We start from the raw sequence: 24,486 nt of genomic DNA on the forward strand, positions 1-24,486 counted from the left end.
TTTTATATTATCTCTACTTCGACCATCATCAGTTATTTTGCTCCACAAATAGCAAAACTCCTTTACCACTTTAAGTGTCTCATTTCCTAATCTAATTCCCTCAGCATCACCCGACTTAATTCGACTACATTCCATTATCCTCGTTTTGCTTTTGTTCATCTTATATCCTCCTTTCAAGACACTGTCCATTCCGTTCAACTGCTCTTCCAAGTCCTTTGCTGTCTCTGACGGAATTACAATGTCATCGGCGAACCTCAGTGTTTTTATTTCTTCTCCACGGACTTAAATACCTACTCCGAATTTTTCTTTTGTTTCCTTCACTGCTTGCTCAATATACAGATTGAATAACATCGGGGACAGGCTACAAACCTGTCTCACTCCCTTCCCAACCGCTGCTTCCCTTTCATGCCCCTCGACTCTTATAACTGCCATCTGGTTTCTGTACAAATTGTAAATAGCCTTTTACCCCTGCCACCTTCAGAATTTCAAAGAGAACATTGCAGTCAACATTGTCAAAAGCTTTCTCCAAGTCTACAAATGCTAGAAATGTAGGTTTGCCTTTCCTTAATCTATTTTCTAAGAAAAGTCGTAGGGTCAGTATTGACTCACGTGTTCCAACATTTCTACGGAATCGAAACTGATCTTCCCCAAGGTCGGCTTCTACTAGTTTTTCCATTCGACTGCAAAGAATACGCGTTAGTATTTTGCAGCCGTGGCTTATTAAACTGATAGTTCGGTAATTTTCCCATCTGTCAACACCTGCTTTCTTTGGGATTGGAATTATTATATTCTTCTTGAAGTCTGAGGGTATTTCGCTTGTCTCATACATCTTGCTCACCAGATGGTAGAGTTTTGTCAGGACTGGCTCTCCCAAGGCCGTCAGTAGTTCCAATGGATGTTGTCCACTCCCGGGGCCTTGTTTCGACTGAGGTCTTTCAGTGCTCTGTCAAACTCTTCACGCAGTATCGTATCTCCCATTTCATCTTCTTCTACATCCTCTTCCATTTCCATAATATTGTCCTCAAGTACATCGCCCTTGTATAGACCCTCTATATACTCCTTCCACCTTTCTGCTTTCCCTTCTTTGCTTAGAACTGGGTTTCCATCTGAGCTCTTGATATTCGTAGAAGTGGCTCTCTTTTCTCCCAAGGTCTCTTTAATTTTCCTGTAGGCAGTATCTGTGAGATAAGCCTCTACATCCTTACATTTGTCCTCTAGCCATCCCTGCTTAGCCATTTTGCACTTCCTGTCGATCTCATTTTTGAGACGTTTGTATTCCCTTTTGCCTGATTCAGTTACTGCGTTTTTATATTTTCTCCTTTCATTAATTAAATTCAATATTTCTTCTGTTACCCAAGGATTTCTACTATCCCTCGTCTTTTTACCTACTTGATCCTCTGCTGCCTTCACTACTTCATCCCTTAGAGCTACCCATTCTTCTTTATTTCTTTCCCCCATTCCTGTCAATTGTTCCCTTATACTCTCCCTGAAACTCTGTACAACCTCTTGTTTAGTCAGTTTATCCAGGTCCCATCTCCTTAAATTCCCACCTTTTTGCAGTTTCTTCAGCTTTAATGTACAGTTCATAACCAATAGATTGTGGTCAGAGTCCACATCTGCCCCTGGAAATGTCTTACAATTTAAAACCTGGTTCCTAAATCTCTGTCTTACCATTATATAATCTATCTGATACCTTCTGGTATCTCCAGGATTCTTCCACGTATGCAACCTTCTTTTATGATTCTTGAACCAAGTGTTAGCTATAATTAAGTTATGCTCTGTGCAAAATTGTACCAGACGGCTTCCTCTTTCATTTCTGTCTCCCAATCCATATTCACCCACTATGTTTCCTTCTTTCCCATTTTCTACTCTCGAATTCCAGTCACCCATGACATTTAAATTTTCGTCTCACTTGACTACCTGAATAATTTATTTTATCTCATCATACATCTCATCAATTTCTTCATCATCTGCAGAGCTAGTTGGCATATAAACTTGTACTACTGTAGTAGGCATGGGCTTAGTGTCTATCTTGGCCACAATAATGCGTTTACTGTGCTGTTGGTAGTAGCTTACCCGCACTCCAATTTTTTTTATTCATTATTAAACCTATTCCTGCATTAACCCTATTTGATTTTGTATTTATAACCCTGTATTCACCTGACCAAAAGTCTTGTTCCTCCTGCCACCGAACTTCACTAATTCCCACTATATCTAACTTCAACCTATCCATTTCCCTTTTTAAATTTTCTAACCTACCTGCCCGATTAAGGGATCTGACATTCTACGCTCCGATCCGTAGAACGCCAGTTTTCTTTTTCCTGATAACGACATCTTCCTGAGTAGTCCCCTACCGGAGATCCGAATGGGGGACTGTTTAACCTCCGGAATATTTTACCCAAGAGGACGCCATCATCATTTAATCATACAGTAAAGCTGCATGCCCTCGGGAAAAATTACGGCTGTAGTTTCCCCTTGCTTTCAGCCGTTCGCAGTACCAGCACAGCAAGGCCGTTTTGGTTAGTGTTGCAAGGCCAGATCAGTCAGTCATCCAGACTGTTGCCCTGCAACTACTGAAAAGGCTGCTGCCCCCCTTCAGGAACCACACGTTTGTCTGGCCTCTCAACAGATACCCCTCCGTTGTGGTTGCACCTACGGTACGGCCATCTGTATCGCTGAGGCACGCATTTACATTACATTTTATGTAAGAATAAGTTGGCTGTCCGATGTGAACAATAGCTAAAAAGAAAAAAAAAATTAGCCGTTTGAGCAAACATTTAGTAACACTTGCTTTCTGCTTCACAATGCCGATTGCAATTACGCTGAACCCTCCAGATGTCGCTGGCAAATGCGCGACGTATGAGTCGTTGGTCCCATTTATTCGGGGCGCGTGCCTTGCCGCGTCACGAACCTGTTTACCGATTACTCGGCGGCCGGAGAACACTTGTTTAAACACCGAGCAGGCGGAAGTCCTGCTGCAGCGGCCCTCCACAAGACACCTGCCTGACGGATGCGTGATGCAGGCAAGGGCAGCCAGCGTCTTCTCTCGTTTAATTAGCCAACTAGCTACAGCGTAATGGGGATAATGTCCGAGTAGGATTTGTTTCTGTAAATGCTTGACCTAAAATAACCAAGTTACGTAACGATGCGCCTCAAATTGCTACTGCCAATTGCAGTTCGGCTCCAAGTCTTTTCACAGCATGCTGAAGCGTTAATCTGAGAGCAACACTTGCACCGTCCAGTCACACCAACGTGGCCATCCGTCAGTGAGCTTGGATAACCACGTCTTGCAGCGCGGGCCGCTTCGGGGAGTGCAGGAGGAGGGTCAATGCGATTCTGAAAGCTGCCGAAAGGGGTGTGCAGCCGTTCAAATGGTGCAAATGGCTCTGACCACTATGGGACTTAACATCTGAGGTCATCAGTCCGCTAGACTTAGAACTACTGAAACCTAACTAACCTAAGGATATCACACACATCCGTGCCCGAGGCAGGATTCGAACCTGGGACCGTAGCATTCACGCGGTTCCGGATTGAAACACCTAGACCCGCTGTGGCACAGCGGCCGGAGATTATTGCAGGCTACGTGAGTAGTTGGCAGGCTTAGCCGTTTCGGAAATGCTTTCACCCTTGAGGCAAAAGCCAATGATGATGTCCTTTTGGACGTCAGACAAATCGCTCCTTTTCCACCTTTCGACAACGACTGCACTGCTTTGTATACCATCCAATGCTAGTGCTGCCATATTCCGTCTGTGAGTAATTACTGCTCGTTCACGTCGAACATAGCCGGTGTTGAATGGGCCATGGTTACTAATAACAGTTGTAGCGGCTTGCGTCATGCAGATATTACGAGCCAATACATGAAGTTTATGACTCGGCTGTCATCAGAACACAGTATCTACCACCTTAAACACTTTACAGAAGCAACTTCTACACCGTAAGAGTACAGGTCAACGAAGCTTTCCATACAGACTGTAGGTGTCGATCAACGATGGTATCCAAATGGCAGATGTAAGCGACTTATAGAAATCCAATGTGCCTAACACAAACACCATGACATAGTTATTCTTATGAGATCACAATAGTTTGCTACGTCAATTCGCAGTCACAGTAAAGTCTTAGCCTCCAACATAACCCACACCTCGGGCTACGATGCAGATCAGTCTGTCGCAGCAATCAACGTCCAAACAATAACATATGTACAAGAGAAATTTTGTTAGTTTTCTTTTCTGTTTGCCCACGTATGACTTCACGCGGCTCATCATTACGTCATGGATCACAGCCGACATACAGTGCAGATATGTGCAGTTTGGCTCGACTTCTTTCAGTGACAGCTGGTAAACAAATACTCTAATTGTCTTAGACAATAGGTTGTAATTATATACTGTACATCTGCAGAAACTGAAAAGCCAAAATATTATGGCTGCCTTGTTAGTAGCATGTACACTGTCGTCCTCCTCAAACCTCTGCAGCGCGATTTTGGCCTTGCAACAATCTCAGTTGTCATGCTGGAAAATGCAATCGGCATCGGGTAAGACATTAAGCGTGAAGGAATGTAGGAGGTCCATAATAATGTTCACATAGTCCATAGTTGTCATGGTGGCTTCGATTACTATTACAGATGGAATGGAGGTCCACGACAATGACGTCCTCAGTACAGGTATAACACAATCCCCAGCGGCCTGCGTCCGTGGTGCGCTGCGTGTTTGGAGCAGCGATTCGCCTGGATGAGGGCTCATCCGCACACGCCCAGCAGAAAAGTGATTCGTCCTACCTGTTGACATGTTTACATTGATCCACAGCAAAGTATCGTTGTTTCTGTTTCCACTACAATTGTAACTGACGATGCCGTTGGTCATTATGAGAACACGGAGTGCTCGTTTGCTGCGTAACCTCATGTTCAACAAAGTGCTCTGATCCGTGAGCTTCGAAACACTTGTGCTTTCACCGGCGTTGTACCCTGTCATTATATCTGCCACAGGTCACCGAGAAACTTACTTTACAGAGCGGGCAAGCCAATAACTTCCGTGTTTCGTGATGAGGCATTGACCTCCATTTTCCACAGATGCTCACGACAGTCGCAAACAGTTGAGCAGCTCCGCCTGTACCGAGATGATTGTACCCAGGCGCTGTTCCGTGGCATTCTGGCCTTTATCAAAGTCTCTTATGTCAGTGCCCTTCACCACGTATGGCCCATATCGTCGCTAGTATGATTCCTCATTCAGCTCTGCTGTGCTGATATATTTTCCTTCCTGCGTCACACACCAGCAACGCCGGAAGGCGGCATTATATTTCGCTCTGGGCAGTGATCATAATGTCTTCGGTGTATAATCTCAGCAAGTCACTACGCAATGAACTGTAGAGCGCATTTGGAACAGTCATTAACCACTCTCTGTTCTACCACGCAAGGAGTGAGGGAGAAGTAATTGTGGCTGCTTCTTGTATTATTCGTACGCATGCGACAGTACGCGCTACCAGTGTGTTCCATAACGCCCCGCATAAAAACAGTATTTTCCAGAGTTCATACCTTGGGTACTATTCGTGACAGAAAAGTATGATAGCCCTTGGACCAGGGGCTATTTGTATACCAAACGGAAGATCATCTTACTCTAACGTACAGTACAGGACCACAGTTTGAATGTTACGAACTTAACCCAGCTTAGGTAAATTGAAAAAATTGTTTGGTTCTTTTTGCATTAGATGTGGTCCAAGGAGCTTGTGCGCACACAAGCGGTTCCTGAGAAAACCTGAAAAAAGGATTTTTCACCATTTTTTCGCCGTCAGCAGCGGATATCTAAATAACTAAGCCCAACAAACTGCTCAAATATTAACTGTACGAATATACAGTTAAAATTAGGCATTTATTTAGAAGTGCCATTTTCCCATTTTCTAAATATATGCATCTGCTGTCGAGCAATACCCCAGAAAAATAGTCTTTGAGTACCAAAACCGAGCCGTGGATTCCAAGAGAGCTATGCATTGCAAATGTCTGAAATTTTTGCGACATATTTCTAAGATCCCGATCTCGAAGAACCTTGAAGATTTTCTTACGTGTTTATCTGTTTACGAGATACAGAGTCACGAAGTTACTCTACTTGTACACGTACAAACAGGTGTGAGGTGAATACGTAGTTTATAAAGTGACACATAATGACAAAAATGGTGAAAAAGTCTCCGTTATCATCCGAAGGATTCTGTAAACCCCATGTTGTAGCACTGAAACCCGAGAAAAATTTTTGTGGTCGTAAAATCCGATCTGAGGTATGAAATTAGTTTTGCGTGATTTCAATTTCACGTAAGTAAACTATCAAAATTTTACTGACGCATAAAGTTCTTTTCGCATGATTGATAAAGGGAACCAGAGGAAGAAAGCTTCTATCGAAGCACTAAAAAGACGAATACGCTCAAAGACTGGGTGAAAAGTGAGGTACCTGCTGCCTCAATCTACCTTACTGTACACCTTTAAAAATGTTCACAAAAATTTTGGCACAGAAACATAATTGCAATTTTGTGCTGAGAGAGACGGAGACAGTGCCAATGGGAGAGGAATATGGTGAAGCACAAAGGAGACAGCATCTATGACAATGACAACGAGGAAGAGTGAGGAGACAGTAGTAGCAGAACAGAATGAAGGAGACTGTGGCTGTGAAAGAGGGTTTTGATGGATATATTGCTACAAGGAACGTTCAGTTGCCTGTGGCTCTTTACAGAGTAAATGCATTTCGTTTGACTTCTTACAGTCACTGATCATTGTATCAGTATTTAGTGACAATACCTTCACAAAAATACATATGTTGTCGGTAGAAATTGTATATTTTGTTTGGAAAATCAAGATACATTTACTCACAGTGCTTACAACTGACAACATTAATGTCCACTTCAGTCTTTGCCCTGAAACGGGTCTGTTTTCTGGCGGAGCTATTCGGACGTTGTTAAGGTCTCTATGTGAGCCTCTGCATGAGATTTTATTTAAAATAACCACATTTCAATATCTCTGGTACCTGCATTTACGGTGCAGTTAGTATATTTCCTCCGGTATAAAAATAATGAACAGCTGAGGGCGTTAGTATCATCCACAGTTTATACATTTTTCATATTTTGTGCTAAACTGTCTGCTGATCGTCCGATTCAGATGCACTTCTGCAAATCCCATTAACTTCTGCTGCTTCTCTGAGTCCCACACTCATGTTTACAATGTCTCATGCCATATTCCACTGTACCTGTCCTTTCTTTTCCCTCCTGTAGTAATAAAACGAGTGAATGTGTGTGTGTGTGTGTGCGCGCGCGCGCCTGTGTGTGTGTGTGTGTGTGTGTGTGTGTGTGTGTGTGTGTGTAGCTACAAATTCTATGTGCATCATCGTGTCATTCACGTAGTCTGTTACTGTGACATTATGGCTAACTATGGTAAATGCTGGGCGGGTAGCGAAGAGGTTTGTTTTGGCCTTGATCAACACGTTGTCTAGGTTGACACAATACAGTAGGCCTGCTCTGTTGTCATTACCGTTGTAGCTCTTCACTGTCCGCTGCGAGTTTGGTAAGAAAAAAATGTTCAAATGTGTGTGAAATCTTATGGGACTAAACTGCTAAGGTCATCAGTCCCTAAGCTTACACACTACTTAACCTAAATTATCCTAAGGACAAACACACACACCCATGCCCGAGGGAGGACTCGAACCTCAGCCGGGACCAGCCGCACAGTCAATGACTGCAGTTTGGTAAGATCAGTCTCTCGTAAGACCTTCGCCTCGATAGTGTGATTAATGTTTGAATTTGTCCAAGTCCTAACGCTTTTCTCTTACAACTATATAATTATTTCGTGTGACGAATTTTATTTTAATATCTCGGGTGTTTAATACATTGAAATTTATGTGATTTCGTAGGCTATTGTTTGAGCCCACTAGTCACGTGAGTCCACTAGTCACGTAAACACGTATAGATGTATTACATGGGTAACACTCAGATCAATCAGTTTCTCATTTTTCTAACTGCTCGTGCGTATGCATTAAATGTTATCACTGTGATTTTTCACTGATTTAAGTCCATTTTATTCCGTACCTTTCATTCTTCCGTACTTGCCTTTGTTCGTTACGACCACGTGCTAGTTTTCATGTTTAAGAGCTTTCAGCTCTTACATCTTGCTACTTTTGTGATAAATTTAGTGCATTTCCAGTCCGTTTATCCTGAGATTTCTTATGCGTTCGGTAATTACTTTGTTCGTTGCGACCATGCTTTCGTGTTTTGGATTAAGTGCTTTTTGTGCTATAGCTTCAATAATGTTCCTCTTACACGGTATATTTAAATTCAACGTGTTTTTTAGTTCATGTTTGTTTATTTCAGTGGTAGCTTTACATATTCATCCTGCATGTTAAAATCGACGGAGCAGGAGCTCTTCGTTAGCCACGTGTGGTCGTCGTGGAGGGCCTTTCTCCGCTACGTAAACGTCACAAACTTAATGTGGGTGTTGAAGGCGGGCATGGTTAACTCACCCTTTGATTATTCCTGTTACATAAAAACCACGAATTGAGTAGTGGATTCAGAGGTAAGGTTTAAGATTTGTCAAATATGGAACTTAATAGATCAGGCACCTGCAATCGTCACATTTTATTATGTTCACAAGTGTTTCAATTAATACATCTCTGTCAATAAATGTTGTATTCAGGCCTTCAGGCACTCAAATACATCCCAGCCCCATCCCTCTCTGATCCAGGAAGCATTGTACAGCACTTTCTAGCGCAGGAATTGAATACAGGCCATTGTTTTTCATGGATGATGTATTATTTAAATTAGCCCAAGGTTAGATGGGTTGGATACTACGTTCTTCAATGCACAGCCTTAACTACCAAACCAGAGCCATGACTATTCAGGCTGCAGCCGCAGTCATTAAGTGCGCAAATTCCCGCGAAGTAGGCGAGCTAGCGGTAGCAGCAGCGATCACACTGTTTATCTGTTAAATACAGTAGCCTTTTACACGTAACGTAGCAACCATTTAACATTAACAGTGGTATAGCGCAATATGCTACTGTTTACTGACAAAGAGTTCACCTACACCAGCCACATCGTGTTATGGTGATTGCATACTGCAGTATTTTCCTCCTTTGTGAAGGTATTTACGCAGAAAAACATATAATTAGGTTTAGAAACCGAATTAATCAAAATTACTTCATTACTCCGTAACGAGCCACCTGAGACCACGGGTACTTCATACCAAAATACTTAGAAAATATTCTTGCAAATCTTCCAGTAGTTTGGACTCAGCGCACACTCCGCTGCAGAGTGAAAATCTCATTCTGGAAACATCCCCTAGGCTGTGGCGAACCATGTCTCCGCAATATCCTTTCCTTGAGGAGTGCTAGTTCTGCAAGGTTCGCAGGAGAGCTTCTGTAAAGTTTGGAAGGTAGGAGACGAGATACTGGCAGAAGTAAAGCTGTGAGGACCGGGCGTGAGTCGTTCTTCGGTAGCTCAGATGGTAAGAGCGCTTGCCCGCGAAAGGCAAAGGTCCCGATTTCGAGTCTCTGTCGGGCACACAGTTTTAATCTGCCAGGAAGTTTCATATCAGGGCACACTCCGCTGCAGAGTGAAAATCTCATTCTGGTTACATCCCCCAGGCTGTGGCTAAGCCATGTCTCCGCAATATCCTTTCTTCCAGGAGTGCTAGTTCTACAAGGTTCGCAGGAGAGCTTCCGTAAAAGTTTGGAAGGTAGGAGACGAGATACTGGCAGAAGTAAAGCTGTAAGGACCGGGCGTGAGTCGTGCTTCGGTAACTCAGATGGTAGAGCACTTGCACGCGAAAGGCAAAGGACCCGAGTTCGAGTCTCAGTCGGGCACACAGTTTTAATCCGCCAGGAAGTTTCATATCAGCGCAAACTCCGCATCAGAGTGAAAATCTCATTCTGGAAACATTCCACAGGCTGTGGCTAAGCCATGTCTCCGCAATATCCTTTCTTTCAGGAGTGCTAGTTCTGCAAGCTTCGCAGGAGAGCTTCTGTAAAGTTTGGAAGATAGGTGACGAGATACTGGCAGAAGTAAAGCTGTGAGGACCGGGCGTGAGTCGTTCTTCGGTAGCTCAGATGGTAAGAGCGCTTGCCCGCGAAAGGCAAAGGTCCCGAGTTCGAGTCTCGGTCGGGCACACAGTTTTAATCTGCCAGGAAGATTCATAGCAGCGCACACTCCGCTGCAGAGTGAAAATATTCTAGTTTGGATTCACCTTGTATAAAAGTGTGATAAGCTCCTTCCACAATATGTCATTCTTGAGTGTTAGTTCGATAGTATTCCCGGAAAGAAGACGATGACCTGATCAAGTGATTACACATAGTTTGTAAAAGAACGTCATCCACAACAAGAACCTTTTCCGGGAGGATCGTGTGACGTCGACAGTGATATAAAAAGCAAGTTCATCCCAAGCACAGAGGTGAACAACCTGTGATAAACTTCTATGCTACGAACTACGCTCATTACAGGACAACAGTTCCTTGACACCGAATTTATTTTCTTACGAGGGAACCCTCCATACTGTAAATCACGGATTTTTATGCGCTTCAAGTATGTTGTAGAGGCACTTATCCTGACTTCCTGGCTATCCGTTTTTTAGCGATGGGCCTAGGTTTTTGAGAAAAGTGATTTTGAAGTTCATTGCGCGCTTTGTATACCCTTAACATTACCTATATTCGGAGCAAGTCAGAGTAGCGCAGGGGTAAAGGTTTGTAGCTAGCGTGCTGGAGGTACCGCGTTCGAATCCCGCTCGTGTACTTTTTTTTTCAAGGGCGATCGAATTTTTCAGTTTTATTTCAAAGAATATCAACAAACAGTGTAAGGTGTGCGAAATTATGAAGATATTTTCAGTTATTAATTTTTTCTTTCATACAATATTACAAAATCTTATTTCTCATCGTCCACATTGCTTGATGTGCCAGAACAATACTGTGGGCGAAACTTATCATAGAAACAACAGAAGCACAAATTTTCGCAGAACCACTCGCATTTTATGAAAGCAACCGTCTTGCAGGCGCTCGGTTCCTTCATGAGCGATACTGGGAAACACTGTTCTTTTGCATTCAAAAATACTTCTCTTTCATTCGCTAATTTCGATGCGAACCATGCGTATCTAATCATGCTTTCAAAATTAGGTGCGCTGAATTGATGTAGGAATAGCGAATGTAATTTTATCGAATCTTCCCTAGAAGCAATCTTTCTATCGTCTTTTATCAAGTCGGTAGCATTTATAATTTCGCACACCTTACACTGTTTGTTGATATTCTTGGAAATAAAATTGAAAAATGAGATCGATTTTGAAAAAAAGAAGAAAGAAGTACACGACCAGGATTCAAACACGGTACCTCCAGCGCGGTAGCCGTGAACCTTTACCGCTGCCCTACACTTACTTGCTAGAAACATATTTTTATACAAAGCACGCAATGAACTTCAAAATCGATTTTCTCAAAACCAAGGCCGGTCGCTAAAAGTCCGAATGCCAGGTACTCAGTGTAAGTGCCTCTACAACATATTTGAAGCGGATCAAAATCCGTGATTTACAGTAGGGAGGGTCCCATTGTTAGATCATCAGATCGACGTTTGTGTATTTTCCAATTAGGACTGCTGCGCGAGCCCAAATTTAGCCCCTAAGTCAGCAGGCTACAGTAGTTTGTGCACAGTGAGTCACTTTCAGTCACTTAAACATCTCATGACATCATGTTGGTTTTCTAGCACTAGTGGATGAGACAGTACTGTCCATACTGAGGGAACGTTTGCGGCGTTCAGGGGAAGTCATTAATTAACGACAGAAAACAACACTCAGAGAGTTAACTTAAAATATTATGAACTAACCCCCCCTGAAGTCGACTCGAACCTGCTTGTTGTCATCAGTGGTCACAGTATTGAAGTCGAGAACATTCTTCATTTCCAAAATCAATTTTTCACTCTATAGTGGAGTGTGCATTGTACTGAAATTTGTCCTATACATCAAAAACGAAAATAAAATCTTGAAGTAAGGGTGTCCATATTTCACATGATGAGTTGGAAAATTATCGACTGTGGTATAGTGGTTCTAGGCGCTTCAGTCCGGAACCACGTGGCTACTACGGTCGCAGGTTCGAATCCTGCCTCGGACATGCATGTGTGTGATGTCCTTAGATTAGTTAGGTTTAAGTAGTTCTAAGTGTAGGGGACTGATGACCTCAGATGATAAGTCCCATAGTGTTTGGAGTCATTTGAAGCATTTGAAAATTATCGGATGATTTCCTGAGCTACAAAATTTAATTAGAATAAGGTCAATTTGAGATTGTATAAAGGCATAGCGTCTCCTGCTAAGAGGATAAGACGTTAAACGAGCAAAAATTTTAAGATAGAAAATGTGTAATTGAGTGTAGTTGTGCAGTAGTGAGACATCAGACTCTCTGTCGAGACGTCAACGCTCCAGAGCCCCGTCCGGCCATAAATCGCTTAAGGACACTGCTGCGATGATTCTTTTGTAAAGACCGCGCTGCTGTTTCATTCCCTGTTCTTTCCTCGTTCAGAATTGTGCTCTGTCTCAAATGAGTTCCGCGCTCACGTGAAGTTAAGTCTTAATTTTCCCTATTTTGTAAGAAAAAAAAATTGTTAAAATATATTTTCTCTGATGCGAATCGTACAAAAATATAGCAAAATTTTTTGACGTTTGTAAAGTTCATCTCCTACATCTACAGTTAGGGGTGTACGTGAATGCGAATATCCGCAATAATAACTTTGCAGATAAATAACTGCGTCCTGAGGATATCCGCAATAGTTATTACTTTTGGTCAAAAATTAATTGATAGTGTCAATATTTTGTATCTGCGTTATATGCTATCGGTGGAAATGGAAATGTTGTGTGGCGAGGGCCTCCCGTCGGGTAGACCAGTCGCATCGATAATAAACTTTATTATTTTTCTTTTAAGTCACTATTATTATCCATTGGGGACAGAGTGCCACTATATTGGCTTGAATTCGGAGTGTCCTGGAGAGGATATATGCTTTGTTGACATCTGCAATGGCATGGCACCATGTCCTTCTACCTGGTTTTCCTCAAAGTTACACTAGGGGTAAGAAAAACTGATTGGTTAAAGCCAACGCCGCTATTTTAGTTCTGAACAACCGGTGTTTTCGGTATTTGTCTGCTCTCTGTTGTAACAGATGTTTTTATTATTTGCTAATAACATGGTAAAAAAACGAAATATCGATTAGTCATTACAACGCTGCTAAAGTTTTTCGTATAAACCTTTTTTAAAAGAATGAGTAACTTTTACTCGTACAATTTGCATTGTTTTGAAATACTGCGTTATTATAGAAAATGAGAGAAGCGATCACTTTTATTTTAACAACAATGCCATCAGAAACGCGCAACAGACACATGACATAAGAATTGATATAGCATTGCTTAGACAATAATGTAAATATTACCATGTGGTATGGCCAATTAGACGGTGTGCATATACTTGCAGTGTGCAAGACTTTCCCATCTGGTCTATGGTTCAAATGGCTCTGAGCACTATAGGACTTAACATCTGAGGTCATCAGAAATTAGAACTACTTAAACCTAACTAACCCAAGGACATCATACCCATACATGCCCGAGGCAGCATTCGAACCTGCGACCGTAGCAGTGGCACGGTTCCGGACTGAAACGCCTAGAACCGCTCGGCCACCGCGGCCTGTCATCTGGTCTATATGGTCGTCTTCGGACATCAGTTGTATTATAGAATGGCACCATCCTCAGTTTGGAAGTTTTTACAACATGCAGTGTCAATGAAGTACAATGCCCCATTTACTTTAAAAGATTAAAAACGCGAGGAACCACAACGAATTTGTGGCATAATATAAGGAGAAATCTTAACGGTCCATTCACAGTTTGCAATAAAAGTAGAAAACAGCTGATCTGCCGCCTATGTCTACATAACGTGCCTTCATCTGCTTGTAGACCTTAAGATAGGATAAACTAGCACGAAAAATACAATGTTTCAACCTCATTTTTCATTTATTAGCACTATTTCTAATGACGAAATTATTTTATGATCGTCGGTTACAACATGGTTTTTGAGCAGAGTTTCAAAAAATTAGAATCAGTAGGAGTATACTGGTGATTTTTTGTAGCAGCCAGCCACTTATCATTTTTCGAGATAAGCAGCAAACGGCGGACGGACTTAGTTTTCGGTTATTTACCTATTTAATTTAATATTGTGGGTCTATGTATCTTAAGACTGAGGGAGTCAAAACTTTTCAACCTTTGTTCCATTTCTAAGTATAATTCGGGAAAGAATAGGAATTAAAAACCGAAAACGTTTCAGAAACCGGTTATTTCGAGCGGTTTTAGTAGTCCGCCTAAACCGGCATTGAAAAGAAAAACCGACATAACCGAAAACCGGTTTTTCAGTGATACCCGCCTTCCCTAAATTACACATGCATCCTGTGTCTAAGGCATTAGCATCTGTCTTACATCTGAGTCATTCTTGAGTCGTGTACGAAAACGGAGGTCACTTATGCTACAAAGATCCCTGAAGACTGTTCTAGGATTCACAATGAAATGAATCTTCGTATCATCGTATGGCACCTGCTCACTATGGCCGATATAAAAGCAGTGAATCTTTAAATTATTTAAATACGTTTACTAGTACTCAATGCAACGCTTATTTCACTGAGCTGTTTGGCACGTTAAAACCAGTCAGCAATTTGGTGAATTAACGTACATGTGACAAATAAACTATTGACTAACTTTATAACAGTACGCAATATGTGATGACAACTAGTAACACGATTTTTGACTTACGAATGTTGAGGATATATTCCGCACGATATTTAACACAGTCAGTTTCATTAACTATGAGAGAAAGTTGAGCGTTATGGAACGCATCAAGAATATAAGAGATTACGTTGTGCGAGAGCTATTTTCTTTCAACCTCGGGTCGCAAAACGGAAACCACAGAGAAAATCAAACATGTTTGTTTGAATTATTTAGTTGCACTTTCCAGTTACTACTCTACATAGATGCCACTCCCACATTTATCGAAGCGTGGTACCAACTTACCAATACCCTCCTTATAGAAGGCAGCCATCTGTGATTTCTGCCACTTTTACATTAGATTAGATTAGATTTACTTTCATTCCAATTGATCCTTAGTGAGGATGTAGAACATGTGAGGATACAGAACACGTGAGGATGTAGAACATGTCAGAAAAACAATAGTACATGACAAATATATACAACTGAAACAAATAGGCTGATGTACCTTGCACAGGTCACAAGAGGAATGATCGTAATTTTATTAATGAGCACTATATGAAAGAATCATTTTACAAACACTAATGCACTGAATTTAAAATAAAAAAAGTTTTTTTATTTATAAGGTAATAATCATGTAATAGAACTACTACAGTACTTATTTACAATGAACAAAAATGGCTCTGAGCACTATGGGACTTAACATCCATGGTCATCAGTCCCCTAGAACTTAGAACTACTTAAACATAACTAACCTAAGGACAGCACACAACACCCAGCCATCACGAGGCAGAGAAAATCCCTGACCCCGCCGGGAATCGAACCCGGGAACCCGGGCGTGGGAAGCGAGAACGCTACCGCACGACCACGAGATGCGGGCTTACAATGAACACATTACTGCACTGAAATTGTGCACAAGTTATATTGTACTTTATATATAGGCCTACACACAAACACACACAAATCAGTTGGTTCTACTGAGAAGTTCATCAACGGAGTAGAAGGAGTTGACCACCAATTCCTACGCTGGTCTGCAGCGTGTTGTCTGTGCCAAGCCGGCCGTAGTGGCCGTGCGGTTCTAGGCGCTACAGTCTGGAACCGCGAGACCACTACTGTCGCAGGTTCGAATCCTGCCTCCGGCATGGGTGTGTGTGATGCCCTTAGGTTAGGTAGGTTTAAGTAGTTTTAAGTTCTAGGGGACTGATGACCTCAGAAGTTGAGTCCTATAGTGCTCAGAGCCATTTGAACCATTTTTATCTGTGCCAAACTGTTGGCCTCGTAGCCAGCGGTTCATGTGGGCAAAGAGATGAAAATTGGACGCAGTCAAGTCCGGGCTATAAGGTGGGTGATCAGTTTCCGTCAAAAATGCTGCAGGCGCGTCTTCGTTCCCTCGTGGAGCGCAGCCGCAAATTGTCATGTAGAAGGAGATGGATGATAGTTACATTATGTAGGTTGCATGAAATCAGGGGAAACCTCTCAGGAAGACATCGCAGGTGGCGAAAACATAATTTTCTAGGCATCGTTACGTGCTCACTGTTCGGTAGATACCGGTAGACGCCATCGTCTCGAGGAAAAACAACCTGCATGCAAGGATGGACGTGTTCGACAAGGATAGCTGCATACTTGTGCTGATGCATTGTGTCTTCCAGAGTGACGATAATGACGATATCACCCAGGGAATGCCAAGTAAACATGCCCCAGATCATTATGCTACCTCCCTTGTTGCAATGTGTTCGTTTTCAGATGTTTAACGCCGAACACGCCAACGGCCATCTGTTCGATGGAGCATAAAAGTTGATTCATCCCAAAAGGCCACCTGTCAGCAAGTCAGTGGACGTGCAGTTACGGTACGGGCGTGTGAATTCCAGCCTTCGTCGCCGATGAACGTCAATCAGCATGGGTGCATGAACCACCCACCCACTACGGAGGCCCATAAGCCGCAACGTTCGCTGAACGGTCGTTGAAGAAACACTGTTGGTAGACCCTTGGTTCACTTGGCCAGTGAGTTGCGCAACAACTGCAGATCTACAGGGCGACAATAATGGAACCACACGAAATAATATCGTCATAACTTCAGAACGGTTGGCGTCAGGACGTTCAAACTGGACGGTTGGCCAGGAGGCATGATGGGAATATTTTGGTTTAGCGACGAAGCCCACTTTCATTTGGATGGGTTCATCAAAACTGGCGCATTTGTGGGCCTGAGAATCCGCATTTCGCGATCGAGAAATCTCTTCACTCTCAGTGGGTACTGTATGATGTGCAATGTCGCGTCACGGAATAATCGGTGCGATATTCGTTGATGGCACGATAACTACCGGACGATAAGTGAAGGTTTTGTAAGATGGTTTCATTCCCATGATCCAAAGCGACCTTTATTTCGACAAGAGCCGCGCGGGATTAGCCGAGCGGTCTTGGGGCGCTGCAGTAATGGGCTGTGCGGCTGGTCCCGGCGGAGGTTCGAGTCCTCCCTCGGGCATGAGATTGTGTGTTTGTCCTTACGATAATTTAGGTTGTGTGTAAGTTTAGGGGCTAATGACCTTAGCAGTTAAGTCCCATAAGATTTCACACCCATTTCAACATTTTTTTTCCGACAGGATGTGGTTCATGCAAGACGGAGCCGGTCCCATCGAAGCAAGAGTGTGTTTGATGTCCTGGAGCAGCACTTTGGGGACCACATTCTGGCTCTGGGATACCCAGAGGCCACTGACATGGGCCTCGATTGGCCGTCATATTCTCCTGATCTGAACACGCGCGATTCCTTTTTGTGGGGCTATATTAAAGAAAAGGTGTACAGCAATAACCCTATAACCATTGCTGGGCTGAAAACAGCCATTCAAGAGGTCAGCGACAGCATAGTGTTCCGACATTTCAGTGGGCCATGTAGAAACTCGCTATTCGTATGCGCCACATCATCGCCAATGATGGCAGGCGTATCTAACATCTCATAAACTAAATTCGACTACCTGTAGTGACGTTTACATGTTGAATAAAGTGTGCCCACGCCGTAGTTTGTAACTAATTAACGTTCTTTTTCATACAGTATTTTCCCGTACACGTCTCCGCAGCCGTCGTTCACCCATGTCATCTATGGCCCGTGGTGCAACACAATTATTTCGACGTTGCAAAAGCTGGTTAAGGTGAGTGGACAGTAGAATTTCTTTCTGTTTCCATACTCTCTGGATTTGGCAGCACCGGACTCTCACTCACTTTCGTGAACTCATTAATAAGGAAACTGCACTCGAAGGGCGGGCTGATGCGTGATAGAGGTGTTCTCTTTTCATAGCGAAATGACACTATACTAATAGCATACAAAACACAAAAGTAGTTCCCCAATACTTACCAAATTTTTTTCGTAAGAGGCAATGTTTGGTTATCCTACTATTTCGAGCAGAAGAGAATAGTCCAAGACGTAGCAAAAACTAAAATATAAAATGTTTATCGCTCTAGGTTATCGAAAATAACTAAAAGAAATAGACTGCGTTCAAGCTTGAACAACAAGAAACCAAAGCCTCAAGTCTGAACTATTTCTTTCCATACACAACTCAGCACGTTATTTACAATCAGTATGTCTGGTCTGTCAATCATTAACTGTGGTGTCTTAGTTTTAAATTACGTAATAAATTACCTTGCATGAAGATGCACATTCGATAAACACCTCTTAAGGAAAACAATTTATAGAAAAATAAAATGCTTGAGAAGAATAGTTAGTATTGAGTGCATACATCATTGTCATCGTAAAGAATTGTGGACGTAAAGGAAGAATAGCTGAAATTATTACGTTAGGGACGCAATTTTTGTAACACTGAATCGGTTAGGGTGCTTGATGAAGTGCCTCCAAGGAGAATTGTTTGCTTTAAGCAGTGTCCTCGAAAAAAAAGGAAACAGTCATCATTATCTTGAGCCATGAACGGATGAATACAGATACTCTCAGGAGTAGCTTAACGTGTACTACTCAGACATAAATTGTAATCTGAGTGCACGGTCGTTAGCAATAGCCATCAAACATCTTTCTTATTTCACCCTCTGGTAATAAAATTGAAGGGCAGGGCATCCAGCAGAATATTTCACCTGTGCTCTATCGTAGAGAGCCCCTTTCGCCGTTATTGCACCAGTGTTCTTCCAATCAAGCATTAACATTTACAACGAGATACATTTTCACCGCCACACTTTCGTCCCGGTATACTCAGTGACCGACCATTAGCTGCACGAGCTGTCTATCCGTGGTCACAGGGGACATTTCTATGCGAGACAGAAAGGCGACCATCGCCCACACGCATCGGAGTCGATGTCCCCTCAGGGACACCTGGTCTCTAAGCCATCTTCTGTTTTGCGTGTGTCTCGAGAGCTCGACGCAAATGTGCAGCATTGTTGCGAGAGAAGCCTGCATGGAAATTTTATGCACTCATTCCTTAGAAGAAACTTCCGATGTTACCTGCTAGTGTAACAGAATGGGGCCTTTTTCCACAACAATGTTTCTGTCTGGATTCTGTGACTGATGATGTGGAATGCTGATGGTTATGGACTCAGTATTAGTAACGAACACCGTAACTACAAAGATACTCAGATATCGTAGGAGTCCCACTCATTGTTAACTTCCACAAGCCGACGGCCGACGAAGAACGTGCAAGGATCCAATAGCTCCAAAACAGGATCATTACTGCAACGAAATGCGCGCACGCACACGCACGCACACACACACACACACACACACACACACACACACACACTTTAGGTGCTAAGCATCGAATAATAAATCTGCTACTCTCTGTATCACCTATACAAAATAGTGCACATCTTTATTTCAATGGAAAAAGGGAGGAAGGAAGACTGCGGTTAACGTCCCGTCGATATCGAGATCGTTAGAGGCGGAGCACAAGCTCGGAGTTTGTGAAGGATGGGGAAGCAAATCGACCGTGCCCTTTCAAAGGAACCATCCCAGCATTTGCCTGGAGCTATTTAGGGAAATCACGGAAAAACGAAATCCGGGCAGCCGGACGTGGGTTTGACCCGTCGCCTTCCCGAATATGAGTCCAGTATGCTAACTGCTGCGCCACTTCACTCTTTGCTGATGCCAGAGATGCCGAACTTATCTCAGCTATACATGATAGATCAAGGAAACAATACACATTAAAATAAAATAAAATACGATCTTACACCACTTTCGCTGCTATTCATAGCCTTCGAGTCTCAAAAACGCTTCCGGAAATTATATCGTAACTTTCGGAGAAAAGGAAGCTATTGGGACCTATTGTGTTACTTACGGGACATTTAAAAATAAAATAGGGAACATGAAATAAATATGCAACGACACATCTGAAACGGAAGACAGCCGGCCGCTGTTGCCGAGCGGTTCTAGGCTCTTCAGTCCGGAACCGCGCTGCTGCTTCGGTCGCAGGTTCGAATCTTGCCTCGGTCATGGATGTGTGTGATGTCATTAGGTTAGTTAGGTTTAAGTAGTTCTAAGTCTAGGGGACTGTTGACCTCAGATGTTGATGCTTAGAGCCATTTGAACCATTTTGAAACGGAAGATAATGATTGTGCAGAGTGTCAACAGAGAGAAATTTGTTCCTCGAATTTTGCAGTAATAATATGCGTTCTCTTCCCTCTAAAGAAACCTTGTATCCCGCCAAAAGTGTTTAACGATTGGAAGAAAAAGATCACAATATGACGATGGAGTATTTGAGGTCCAAAGGGATCAGTATTGGGCCCACTGCAAATATCACCTGTACGCTGACGTCTTTCGTTCATATTTGAGTCCAGTACAATAAACCTGTGCTCAGCCATCCGGCGTGTAACTGCTGATTTAATTGCCTTGTGAGGAGCAGAACATACATTTGAAAATTGACGCATGTAAAACGCAAGCAGTCTTAGTCGCTCATAAAACACATACTACCACGCATTTCAGAGACTCTCTTCCACCTCCAGTCCTAAACATCACAAAATAACTTTTTCTTCTTCTCCAAAGAATTTGCAGATAATTCTGCATCATCACTAACGAGTACACTGCATTAAACACACAGCTGCAGTCTGTAAGAAGGTGTCAGAATCACTTTATTAACTGTAGATATATAATAATAAAGTATTTCCTTCCGTTTTTCTTAAATAGCTCATAGAGTCACTAATACTCCCAGTACTTAACTATGGTGATGTTATTCTCCACGGAATTTCGTACAAAAGCTCACACAGCCTAGAACTGGCCATGAATGCTTGTGTGCGATACATTTGTGACGTACGCTACTACGACTATAGTCGTATCACTCCGGACTATGAACAGTTATTATGGGTACGTGCCGATAAGCGTAGACACTTTCATAGGCAATGTTTCCTCCTTGTCTTCTCAATCATTGCACTCAGTCTTATTTCCCTTTGCAACTGTTACAATACAAAGTAAACAGCACAGCAGAAATACTGGTTCTCAACCAAATACAGTCCGCTCTGCTCCATTACATAAAACCGCCATGTTCTCAAATAATTTTCTGCATCAGGAATCCGACTTCGGAACAATCATTCTCAAAATATCAGCGAAATTATGTTACTCCAAGCTTCCCAAAGGCAGCTAATAGCCCATCTTGTATCACAATAGCCATCTCTCCCATAAATACCTTGTGTTCTGCCATACGGCAGGTCTTGTCATGGGGGAAGCCTCGTCAGAGAGTTCCACCGCATGAGCGTCTAGGGAAGTGATTCCAGTGGTGGTTTCCCGTTGCCTTCCACTGATGATGATAAAATGATATTGAGGACAATACAACACCCAGTCTCTGAGCGGAGAAAATCTCCGACCCAGCCGGGAATCGAACCCGAGCCCCTTGGCGTGACAGACCGCCGCGCTGACCATTCAACTATCGGAGTAGACTCATCCATAAAATGAGGCGACAAAAGTCATGTAATGCCACCTAATATAGTGTCGGTGTAATATTGAGCCATGCTGGCTGTATAGTCGACCATAATTGCGAAAATGTTGCCGGTCCATGATTTTGTCCACGAACTGACCTCTCGATGATGTCCCAAAAATTTTCGATGGGTTTCATGTCGGGCGATCTGGGAGGCCAAATCATCGCTAGAATAGTCCAGAAAATTCTTCAAACGAGTCGCGTACAATTGTGGCGTCGTTGTTCATAAAAATTTGGTCGAAATTTGCGGCCATGAAGTCCAAGAATGGCTGCAAATGGCCTGAAAGTAGCCGAACATAACCATCGCTAGTCAATTCAATGTAAACTCATTCCATGCCATTATGGAGCCACCACCACACTCGAACCCTACCACCGGCTCTTACCAACTGAAATCAGGACTCATCTGACAAGGCTACGGTTTACGTCTTCTAAGATCGAACCGATGTGGTCACGAGCCCAGGAGTCTGCGTGCTGTTAGCAAAGGCATTCTCGTCGGTCGCCTGCTGCCATAGCCTGTTAATGTCAAATTTCGCCGCAATGTCCTAAAGCATACGCTCGTCGCACACCCCACATCGATTATTTCACGCAGTATTGCTCGTCTGTTGGCACTGACAACTGTACACAAAAGCCGTTGCCTTCGGTCCTTATGTAAAGGCCGTCGGCCACTGGTGAGAGCTAATGCCTGAAATCTGAAACTTCCTGGCAGATTAAAACTGTGTGCCGGACCGAGAAGTGAAGCTGTGAGAACGGGGCGTGGGTCGTGCTTGGGTAGCTCAGTTGGTAGAGAACTTGCCCGCGAAAGGCAAAGGTCCCGATTTCGAGTCTCGGTCCGGCACACAGTTTTAATGTGCCAGGAAGTTTCATATCAGCGCACACTCCGCTGCAGAGTGAAAATCTAATTCTGGAAACATCCCCCAGGCTGTGGCTAAGCCATGTCACCGCAATATCCTTTCTTTCAGGAGTGCTAGTTCTGCAAGGTTCGCAGGAGAGCTTCTGTAAAGTTTGGAAGGTAGGAGACGAGGTACTGGCAGAAGTAAATCTGTGAGGACGGGGCGTGAGTCGTGCTTGGGTAGCTCAGTTGGTAGAGAACTTGCCCGCAAAAGGCAAAGGTCTTGATTTCGTGTCCCGGTCCGGCACACAGTTTTAATGTGCCAGGAAGTTTCATATCAGCGCACACTCCGCTGCAGAGTGAAAATCTCATTCTGGAAACATCCCCCAGGCTGTGGCTAAGCCATGTCTCCTCAATATCCTTTCTTTCAGCAGTGCTAGTTCTGCAAGGTTCGCAGGAGAGCTTCTGTAAAGTTTGGAAGGTAGGAGACGAGGTACTGGCAGAAGTAAATCTGTGAGGACGGGGCGTGAGTCGTGCTTGGGTAGCTCAGTTGGTAGAGAACTTGGCCGCGAAAGGCAAAGGTCCCGATTTCGAGTCTCGGTCCGGCACACAGTTTTAATGTGCCAGGAAGTTTCATATCAGCGCACACTCCGCTGCAGAGTGAAAATCTCATTCTGGAAACATCCCCCAGGCTGTGGCTAAGCCATGTCTCCGCAATATCCTTTCTTTCAGGAGTGCTAGTTCTGCAAGGTTCGCAGGAGAGCTTCTGTAAAGTTTGGAAGGTAGGAGACGAGGTACTGGCAGAAGTAAATCTGTGAGGACGGGGCGTGAGTCGTGCTTGGGTAGCTCAGTTGGTAGAGAACTTGCCCGCGAAAGGCAAAGGTCCCGATTTCGAGTCTCGGTCCGGCACACAGTTTTAATGTGCCAGGAAGTTTCATATCAGCGCACACTCCGCTTCAGAGTGAAAAAGTCATTCTGGTCTGAAATCTTTTATTCCTGTCACACTGCTGGTACTGTGGATCTCGGAATACTGAATTCCTTAACGCGTGTACCTCCAGCTACCCTTCCGAGTTTAAAGTCTGTCATCTCCCGCCGTGCGGCTATAATCACGCCGAAAACTTTTTCACAAGGATCAGTTGAGTACAAATGACAACTCTGCCACTGCACTGCCCTTTTATACCTTGTGCAATCGATACCACCGCCATTTGTGTATGTGGGCATCGTTATCCCATGACTTTTGTCACCGCAATGTGTGCTGCTACATCTCACTATCGTCAATATCCCCCTTCCCCACCGGGCGAAGTGGCCGTGTGGTTCTGGCGCTGCAGTCTGGAACCGCGAGACCGCTACGGTCGCAGGTTCGAATTCTGCCTCGGGCATGGATGTGTGTGATGTCCTTAGGTTAGTTAGGTTTAAGTAGTTCTAAGTTCTAGGGGACTAATGACCTCAGAAGTTGAGTCCCATAGTGCTCAGAGCCATTTGAACTATTTGAACCCCCTTTCCCCCTGCCTCCCCCTAGCTATTCCCTTTTCTTTTTCGACCGAGATCTTCTCTTGTTTCCTTCTCTCTCCACTTCTGATAAAACTAAACATGGCTTGACATGTGCGAAAGTAATGTGTAACGTTCTAAATGCCTCGTACTATTGTTATGATTAGTGTCGATTATTATTATTCTGAAAATTTTTGTAATATCTTCGGTATGTGTTGTTCCTGGTCAGATGTAAAGAGTACCTCAAGGCCCCACTCTGGTCAGGCTAAATAAGCAATAAATAAATAAACTAGAAAAGGGGTTTACAGCTCGCTTTTAGGAATTTAATGAAATACTATTTAATGTTTAACTACCAAATTTTATTTAAAATGTTAATAAAGAGTTTCGAAGACATTTCTTTTAAGGGGTGAGTCAGACTTTGCTCGGTGAGCTTATTTACAATTTATAGACAAAAGCGTAATAGAACTATATGAAAAAGTTTATAATAGTATTATGGATTACCAGATACGTTGAATCGATATAGTGCCCTCATGGGAAAAAAGAAAATAGCAACT

This window comes from Schistocerca cancellata, chromosome 3, assembly GCF_023864275.1.
Source record: "Schistocerca cancellata isolate TAMUIC-IGC-003103 chromosome 3, iqSchCanc2.1, whole genome shotgun sequence".
Classification (NCBI taxonomy): domain Eukaryota; kingdom Metazoa; phylum Arthropoda; class Insecta; order Orthoptera; family Acrididae; genus Schistocerca; species Schistocerca cancellata.